Here is an 11,068-nt window from a genome sequence, read left to right on the forward strand (position 1 = left end):
TCGACATCAACAATTCATTGTATTCAAAAACTATAAAATAAATATCAAACTTAGGTACACTACTATAAATTAAGAGAACAAAAGTAAAAAAAAACATGATGTTAAACATGTAAAAAAAATTCAAAACTTACTTTTGAAGTCATTTAAAATATATTAAACCATTATAAGTATTTCGTACATAATATAAATAAAGGTTACACAAATAAGACTAAAATAAATCTTTAATTTGGTGTGCTAACATAACGTTGATTGCATCAAATCAAGCGTTGATGGTGAAAAAATTGCTTACGCACGGTGCGGGATATGATGCACTCACACACGCTAGAAAGCATAATTTTACTAATTGGACCATCTAAAGCTTGCAAGTCTCCACCCATCATCATGTTCGAATTGAACAGAAAGTACCCACAAACATGCACTAAATTGCCTATAAACTCAAAACGTGTTTAATTGAATTTATTTTAAACTCTGTCATATGTGTTTGATTACAATTATGAGGCATCTCACTGCTGAATTTGGTTCAGCTTGGTCCTTTTGTCCTTGTTGCCAATGGTCTGCATAATGATAGTTTAGTGCAGTGTCTATTCTCTTCTAGGGTCAATCTCTAGTAGGACTCTAAGGTTTTTATTTTTTATTTATGACATAAAGGTTGATTGGATTAAGATATTTGAAAATTGGAACTTCAAAAGAGTCAAATTACTCTTCATGCCTTATTCTGGAATAGGACAGTTTCCTTTTCCCTGAATTTTTATATAACCTAAAAAATAAATGTAGATGGATTTGGCTTCATTTAGTCATATGGTTTGGACTTTAATCTTAGTTAATGTCCTTAGCATCATTTTCTTAAATAAGAAGACTGCAATGTGCAAATACTTTAGCCAACTTCTATAAGTTCTGGAGATGGTTTAGTCCATGCACCATCAGGTAGTTTCTTGATTACCAATTAATATTTTTTTTTGGTTTGTGCTGAACAAATAGATGAAATGGTTTTATAATGTAATTAATTGTGGCATTTTTTGACAAGACTCAGTTGAATCATGTGTTGCAATAATATGGTTATGTTGGTATGAGTAAGAGCTGCATATATTGATTTGGTTTATTATTCAGGTGGCTGAAACAACACATTTGCTATGGAACAATGAGCACATTCTGAATCTGATAACGCAAAACAGACAGGTGATTCTGCCTCTAGTGTTGTCAGCAATTGTACATAATGGTCAAAGTTATTGGAACCAAGCAGTGCTGAACCTGACTCAGAACATACTGTTGGGTCGGGGGAGATTGGGACCCTATTGATCCGCATGTTCCCATTTAAAAAAAAACACAGACGCCATTTCTGGCTACCTTTCTTCTCCAGCTCCTAGGACTTCAGTTTTTTGGCCATTGATTGATATTTTGGTCTTATATAACAGTAACATTAACTTTTAAGTTAGAGGTAATAGTAGGGTAGAATTCTCTTTTTAAAGTGACAACCCTATAATTTAAATCTCATGTTACAAATAAAATTCACCTAGATACTTTAGCTATGACCAATCACTGATGAGTTAAAAAGGCTGCCTCTATTTGCAAATTAATTATGTAAAAGCCTAAGGGGACCCAATGATCAATTCACACAATTCTCTTTTTGCTTTTACCTTATATCAAATTTGTGCAGATTTTCTTATATTTTTTCAAGAATATTATTGGATCGTTATCCTGTAACCCAAATCATATAGAATTCACGTGTTATAGTGGTTGAGTCAGGTAGCTAAGGGATGCATGAGCATGATGCATCCATCCTAAAATGCATCTTTCATGTCCGATTGTAAAACTGCTCTGTGTATATGAATTCAGCTTTATCAGCCTTTTGTTTTTATAAATAAAAAAAAATCTTTTTTTAATTTAATTTCCGTTTAATGGGGAGAGAGAAAGAGAGACAAAAAGCAAAGGAATCAAAGTCCTACATTCTTAGCTTTACTTGTATGTACTAGCTCTACGACTTTTCTATTAAAACTTGTATGAATGCTTTTCTTTCTTTTTTCTTTAGAGGGGGATCTACTCCATAACATAGGAATGAAGGACACAGTAAGAGGATCAAATCAAAGAAAGGTTGTAGGGGTGGTATTTCCAACTTGTATAATATCCCTGCTTTTTAGGAGATCTAGCTAGGAAGCTTCTTTTGGCAATATTTCTTTAGTGCAATTGTTTTTACTTGCAACTAGCTGTAGGGTAGAGTCTATACACTGTATTTCATTCATGGCTAAGCTTTAGAAAAAAATGTTAACTAAAATATTATTGCCTAGTTTCACTCACCAATTATGTAATAGCCCTGATGCTCATGCAGATCCTTTAAAAACCAAATTACCGTTGGATCCGTTCTTCACTTATAATTTATGTAATTTTATGAAATCTTGGAGGTGAGATGTATGATTGAATTTTATAAGAGTATAATAAATGAACACATTATTAACCATTTTTAGACTATTATAATTAAAATAATGTTTCCAGTATAAAAAAATATTTCTGGCTACCTTACTGCAGAAGATTGTTACTGCTAAATGGAAGACTGCTACAGCAGAAGAGAAGAAGCCTTATGAGGGGATATACCATGCGGGGAAAGAAGCTTATTTGCAGGTGATTGCAAAGGAAAAACGTGAAACTGACTCAATGAGGTTCTTGGAAGATGAGCAGAAGCAGAGGACTGCGATGGAATTGCTTGAACAGTACATGCAATTCAAACAAGAGACAGAAAAAGATGGAAAAAAGAACAAGTTACATATACCTCCCTTTGGACCATTCTTCTTTCTTGTGTGGTTATTGATGTGTTTTATACATGTTCACAAGAAAGAGAAGGATCCATTGAAACCAAAGCACCCCATGTCAGCTTATTTGTTGTTCACTAATGATAGGCGAGCAGCTTTTGCTGCCGAGAACAATAATTTGTTGGAGGTAATTGCGTGCCACCCTTGTTTGTGAATTGTGATCTTAGAGTTCATTAATCATGATTGAAGAACACATATAAAGGGTTCATTATTTAAATTCAGGTTGCAAAAATCACATCCGAAGAGTGGAAAAACATGACAGAAGAACAAAAAAGACCATATGAAGAGGTATGCTTCTTTGGTGTATCAATTATCATTGAGTCATTTAGACGCATAACTTATTATGTAACTCTCAGATGGCAAAGAAAAATAAGGAGCAATATGTCTTACAAATGGAGGCTTATAAATAGAAGAAAGATGAGGAGGCTGGCCATTTCATGAAGGAAGAGGAGGATCATATGAAACTTCAAAAACAACAAGCATTGCAACTGCTTAAGAAGAAGGAGAAAACTGAAAATATAATCAAGGTTTTTTATTTTACATCTTTTAGATTTTAGCATTTAACAATCTGGATGTATGCAAAACAAACTAAGAAAAGGGACAAGGAAATCAAATCCCAAAACAAAACAACAACAGGTGACTTTTAATCATAAATTTATAGGATTTGACTCGACAACAAATTGGCAATTGATTAATTACAGATTCTTGTATAATTATTAGGAATAAGTGGTTCAAGACAGACAAGAAGAAAACAGGTTTGAACAACTAAAGAAGTACATGCCTATATGGTGTCAAAATTTGATAGATCCACCCAAGCAGTTTAATCAAATAATCATTCAACTAGTTAGATAAGCACACTGACATTTTTCAATACAACACACACTGATGGGCTTGAGACTTGAACAAGACTCGTGTAACCTGTGATCACCAGTGATTTTATACCAAAGCAAGCGAATCAAACAAATAAAAATAGTGGTCACATATCCATGTGAATTTTCTTAAAGTAGGGAGAATTTGGTGGAACTTCAGAGGGAAAGGAAATTCCACAAGGTTGTAAATAAGCACTACAAGGATGTGTTTCCATTTTCCATCATATCGTGGCCTAACTTCCATAATATTCCTCCCTGTCTACCTAATTTTGTGTTTGTTTCACATGTCAATGGTCCTTGCCACATCCTGTTTTGAAGGGTAGCAATGAAGCAGAGAAAAATTGTATCCACGCTTTAAGATTGGAAAAACTATCACCACATACAACAATTAAATCGAAGAAAAGACACAAAGTAGAAGCAAAAACAAAAGGAAAAAACTTACAGAAAATGATCAAAGAAACTAAGAAACTGTCAATCAGTAATAACAAGTAAACTATTCCCACCCTCCATCAACACCATAAATAAAAAAAAAATAAAAATAGCACACCCTCTACACAAGAGATATACTAAGAACAAAACCAGTAATAACAAATAAACAATCCACACACACATCACCCCCATACAAAATATATTTGAATTTTTCAGGAAAAGAGAGTATATAAATTTTATTACTTACGAGAAGAAACAACATTATACACTGGATATATTAGAAAATGAGATTACAATTTTCTAAAAAGATGAGATTTTTTTTTCATAATCAAAATTAATTAAAGATAGATGTACAACAGAAAACAAAAAAAGAAGCAAAAAGTGTGAATGAGCTGGTTATGGAATAGTGGAACTGAAGTTCTGATAGCATAAGGCCTAAGAGGGTACCTAATTTACCTCATGCGTGCTTGGTTACAACAATTGAAAGTGTGTTGAAGGTTTGCCTTGTAAAAAAGCAAAACCTTTCCAATCCACACTATTTTCAGTTTTTCACTATTGGTGGCTGAATCTTTATTGTTTAAAGCAATGAGGTTTGTTGTGTTTAAAATTAAAATCTTCTGGGTGTTGATGTACAATGTGGAGTTGTATAAAAACATATATTTTATTGGCTTTTCATCTATGCAGATAATTGTTTTGGAAGATACAAAAGAGTACATTAGTTATGTCTCAAAGGAAGAGGCTAAAACTCAACATAGAAGACCTGCTGATCTTTTGGTATGTTTAGATGTTGAGATGAGAAGTACAAGCTATTGCATACCTGTTATTACTTAACAAATTTGTACATGTCTTATGTTCAACATTTTACTGCTTTGACTTTCACTAGGCTAATTTACTGCATGTCTAAAGAGGTAGGTCCATATTGTGTCCTACAAGTTCAAGGAGGATTCAATTCATAGTTTGCCACATCTCAACATTTAATTAAAATTCAGTACGATCTCTAGTTTAAATTAATGTGCAGGAAGGACTCTATAGTCTATACTTTCACCAATTTTTAAATTTTTATAATTTCTTTTTTTTTTGCTACAAATTTTTTTATAGTTTCAAAGTTACAATGAAGTTATGATAGTAATTTTAAAGGGTAAATAAAGTGTCTGAGAAATAAATTAATTTTTGAAACATGTAAAAAGTTTTAATTTAATTTTTGAATACGTGGAAAATGATAAATTAGTCTGAGAAATAAATTAGTTTCTAAATTTTATAATTTAATGTCAAATTAGTCCTTAAAAAATATAACTAATTGCCTATACAAAAACCAAAACCTCCGACTTCATACACATCTAGATGGCATCCTTAGGACTTCATACAGCTCATGTTCACCAGTTTCATCATCCACCACCCTTACCTTCTCTGCCTTCTCACGTTTATTGTTGTTAAACCCATATTTATGCTCTCCTCCCTTCATGTCTTGTTTTATCACAACTTTAGCCGAATCTCCTTTCTTCTCTTGGCTTATTGGCAAAAAAGAAACACTCCTCGCATTTGTTCGTTTGCCACAACAATGCTCTTCTCCTTCATGGTCATGAAGAATCATGTAGTCGACGACATCAGCATTATTATTTTTCTCACTTATCTTGACCACAGTTGAATCTCCTGTCTTATTCTCCAATGATACACTTTGATGGCCTCTATCTCTTTTCTTCATATGTTCTAGTGGTTCAGCTTCAGAATGCATAGAGCAATCTGAACTTTCCCAGTGATCACCAAAGGCTTCTGCATCAGCATTGACACTCTCCACCCTCTTTGGTTTATGCTTTCCCACTAGAACATATGAAGAAAAGAGATAGAGGCCATCAAAGTGTGTCATTGGAGAATAAGACAGGAGATTCAACTGTGGTCAAGATAAGTGAGAAAAATAATAATGTTGATGCCAGCGACTGCATGATTCTTCATGACCATGAAGGAGAAGAGCATTGTTGTGGCAAATGAACAAATGCAAGGAGTGTTTCTTTTTTGCCAAGAAGCCAAGAGAAGAAATGAGATTCGGCTAAAGTTGTGATAAAACAAGACATGAAGGGAGGAGAGCATAAATATGGGTTTAAGAACAATAAACGTGAGAAGGCAAAGAAGGTAAGGGTGGTGGATGATGAAACTGGCAACAAACATGAGCTGTATGAAGTCCTAAGGATGCCATCTAGATGTGTAAAAACCGATGCCTCAAGTTTTTTACTGAGGGCAGGAGGGGTATTATAAACATCGTTTTCTACATGTACCAGACACCAAATTGAATGCATCTTAGGTACACTCAATACTTTGACTATCCCAACCCATTAGAATATACATTAAAGGCAAATTGGGAAAATTTTTGCAACAGGTTAAGATATAATTTTAAGCAATGGAAAAAGTGTAGTTGTCACTTACTTGCTTTCCTGAGCTCTCTCTCTTCAGAAAACAATTGATGAGATCCACTAAATACAAAAAGATGAAATGGCATAAGTTCCATTTTCAAAGCTTTCATCAAATATATGCATGTTTTCATTAATGCAATTACTAAACCAATGATATAATAAGCAATCATATATGATTGGTTTGAGTACACTTGATTTAGTAAACATTACGAAAAACAACTGTATGACTTATGTAAATGAATGTAGCAAAATCAAATATATAAATAGAAAATTACATTAGACAATGTTAATCAATTCTCCTTCATCATGATCATCACGATTAGCATGAACGTTGTCTGTTTCTTCTTCCCCGACAATGTTAGGAGTGATTTGTGCGGTCAAAGGACTAACATAGGTGTCCATGTATGAATCATCATCTTCTACATTGACACCAATTGTTTTGCCCTGGAGAACCACACACCACCTTTCATCAGAAGGGTCTTGCACGTAAAATACTTGTCTAGCTTGTTCTGCCATGATGAAAGGGTCATCGTGGTAACCAAGTTTCTTTAGGTCTACCAACATAAATCCTATATCATCGGTGCACACACCCGTGTTGCTGTCAACCCATTTACATTTAAAAACACATACAGTAAATTTCACATAGTTAAGCTCCCAAATTTCATCAATGAACCCAAAGTAAGGGATGGACGCTACACAAGGATTGGCGTCATTCGCACTTGCAAAGTGTTGAGATTCAGCCCTTAGGGTGACCCCGTTGTTCTGCATTGTACTTTTTTCATTTTGAGCTTTTGTGTAAAATGAATACTTGTTTATGTCGTATCCTTGCCAAGTTATAACATTTCTTTTAGGCCCATCTGCTAGCTTTCTTAATGTTTCTGAAGCATTGTCATCTGCAAAGATTGTATCTTTAAACCAATCACAAAAAGTCTTGTTATGCTTTTTCAACACCCAATTCTTTGACATTTTTGGATTATTCTGTTTGACTAAAGCTTCATGCTTAAGTATGTATGGCAAAACTTCATTACTGTTGTTCAAGACATACAAGTGAGCTTGTAACAAATCTTCTAGACTTGGAGTCATCACATGCAGTCCTCTTGAACCCTTACCACCCACCCTGTCATCCTGCCGAGACTCAGGAAGGCCAACAGGTTTAGCCTTCTCAATGTCTTCTGAACAAAATTCAATGGCTTCTTCTGCAATGTACCTCTCAACAATAGATGCTTCTGGACGATATAGATTGTTTGTATGCCCTTTTAAGATCTTCATGTATCGCTCAACCGGGTACATCCGCCGTAGATAAACAGGACCACAACATTTGATTTCTCTGACCAGATGCACAATCAAGTGAATCATGATGTCAAAGAAAGCAGGGGGAAAATACATCTCCAACTGGCACAGTATAATTGCGGCCTTATTTTCCAGCTCATCAAACTTCACAAGATCAATGACTTTGCTACATATAGCATGGAAGAAAAAGCACAGGCGAGTTATGGCTAACCTGACTTTGTTTGGCAAGATGTCTCGTATAGCCACGACTAGCAATTGTTGCATGAGCATGTGACAATCGTGAGACTTTAACCCTACAAGCTTCAGCTCCTTCAACTGCACAAGACTCTTAATATTTGAAGAGTATCCTTGTGGAACCTTCACCCGATGAAGACACTAACAAAAACTTATCTTCTCCTTTTTGGACAAAGTATGGCAAGCCGGGGGCAAGCAAATTTTGTTGCCATCAGACCTTGGATGCAACTGTGATCGTATCCCCATATCAGCTAGATCTTGATGGGTATTCAAGCCATCCTTCGTCTTGCCTTGAATGTTAAGAAGCGTCCCAATCACACTGTCACATACATTTTTCTCCACATGCATAACATCAATACAATGTCTAACGTCTAGATCATACCAGTACGGAAGATCAAAGAAAATGGACCTCTTATTCCATATGCAACTCTTACTTTTATCCTTCTTTTGGGTCTTTCCAAATACAGTATTCAGGTGTTGAACCCGCTGGTATACCTGTTCACCAGTCAATGGTATGGGTGCAATATCATACTCTTGACTTCCATTAAAAGCTTTTTTCAATCGTCTGTAAGGATGAATGAGTCTTTGAAAATGGCGATGCCTACTGTAGACTGTTTTTCTTCCATGTTTTAGTTGTATGTAGCTTGTGTTTTCTTCACAGATGGGGCATGCATGATGACCCTTAACACTATAACCGCTGAGATTCCCATATGCTGGAAAGTCATTAATGGTACAAAAAAGCATTGCACGTATTTCAAACGTCTCCTTGTGAAACGCATCAAACACTAAAACCCCCTCGTCTCACAACTTTTTCAGGTCTTCAACCAACGGACTTAGATAAACATCAATGTCATTTCCTGGCTGTCTTGGGCCTGATATCATCATAGACAACATCATGTATTTTCGCTTCATGCACAACCAAGGAGGCAAATTGTAAATTACTAGCAGAACTGGCCATGAACTGTGTTGAGTGCTTAACCTGCCATATGGATTCATTCCATCACTGGCGAGTCCAAGTCTAACATTTCTTGGCTCTTTCCCGAAATCCGGATACAAACCATCAATTTTCTTCCACCGTGAGCAATCAGGCGGACGACGGACCAGTCCATCAAAAATCCTTCCATTTGCATGCCATGTAAGGTCTTTTGCGTCATCCTCGTTAGCAAAAAGACGCTTGAACCTTGGAATGATTGGAAGATACCACAAAACCTTCGTTGGCGGGCCCTTCTTTGAGTTTTCATCATACCTGCTTTCCTCTTCATTCTTCAGTTTGTACCGTGAAGCCCCACAGATAGGGCATTTGGACATTTCTTGGAATTCATGCCTGTACAGTATGCAATCATTGGGGCAAGCATGAATCTTCTGATATTCCATACCCATGGGACACAATATCTTTTTTGCCTTATAATAGGTTATAGGCAACGTGTTGTCATCTGGAAGCAGATTGTGCACTACCTCAAGCAGTGAGGTGAAACTTTTGTCACTCCACCCATACCTGGCCTTCACATTAACAAGACTTAACACCGCAGACAACAAAGTTAAGGAATTCTTGCACCCCGTATACAAAGGCTTCTTTGAATCACTCTGCAATCCTTCATAGACAGGGGCATGTGCTTGCTGGAAAGACTCTTGTCCAAGGTCAGGAATCATGTCCTCCAAGCGATCTCCCATTTCTACATCAAACTGTTCAGATTGGGACCCACTCTGCATGTCTGTCAGTTCACCATGCCATATCCACGTCGTGTAATTCTTCTTAATCCCATCACACAATAGATGGTCTCGTATGTCATCCAGTAGTTTTCGTCTTCCATTCAAACAGTTGATGCAAGGACAATAATATTTTCCTTCTTCATTCGGTCGGCCTCTTTCTGAAGCAAATTGCAAGAACTGCTCGACGCCATCCTCATATTCTAGGCTCATGCAACTTTTATTCATCCATCTTCGATCCATCTAAGCAATTCCATGCATGAAAATCTCACTTTTTTATTTATAGGTGTGGCCCTATCCCATTTAGGAAGACTGTCTTTTATGTTAGCTTCAAACGTCAGGGTTAACATTATTTTGAATAATTTGACAAAATTTCGGCAGCATTTGGCATTGGTCTCCAAGTACACGACATGACATCGATGAAATGAATTTCCCGATAATCAAGTATGCACCCAGAGAACAACTTGAAATGCATTGAACCGAAATTTCATCAAATTAATCAAAATAATAATAACCTTCATGAATGAATCTAACATAAAAATATCAGTCTCCCAAAACTGTCCAAACGGACAATTCAAGACTAAATACAATGACTAATGCAAACTCTCCGCAAGAATCATTGCATTCAGTCTCAAACGGGAATCTAAGGTTCACTCAACATGAACAACATTTGTTTATATAGCAAATAACATTGATGACATACAAGAACATACAAAATCTAAATTTCGATTATAGACAAATATCGACATCAACAATTGTTTCTATAGCATATTACATTCATCACATACAACAAAGCTAAGGGAGGTTGACTAGGTCACAAGTTAGGTTGACTAAGTGTGTTTGTGTGTCTGTGTGTCATGAGGGTGTGTGTGTGTGTGTGTTTGATTAGGGTTTGTGACTGTGTCTCTATGTGTGTGTGATGAGGGTGTATGTGTGGATGTGATTAGGGTTTGTGTGTGTGTGTGTGTCTCATTAGGGTTTTTGTGTGTGTGTGTCTCTAAGTTCATCGGTGTGTGTCTGTCATGAGGGTGTGTGTGTGTCCATGCCTATATGGGTTGGTCTGTGTGTCTGCGTGTCTCATCAGGGGGTGTGTGTGTGTGTCTCATCAGGGGGTGTCTTTGTGTGTATTTTTCAAGAGGGTGTGTGTGTGTGTCTGTGATGAGGGTAGGTGTGTGTGTTTGTCATTAGGGTTTCTCAGTGTGTGTGAGTCGCATCAGGGTGTGTGTGTGTGTGTGTACGACGAATCGCACAAGGAATGCATTATCTTTACACAGTACTTGCTTCCTCGGATCTTCCACACCAGTATCTCAAGTCCAGCAATGTTCTCGTTGGA

This window comes from Glycine soja, chromosome 10 (genome assembly GCF_004193775.1).
Source record: "Glycine soja cultivar W05 chromosome 10, ASM419377v2, whole genome shotgun sequence".
In the NCBI taxonomy this organism is placed as follows: domain Eukaryota; kingdom Viridiplantae; phylum Streptophyta; class Magnoliopsida; order Fabales; family Fabaceae; genus Glycine; species Glycine soja.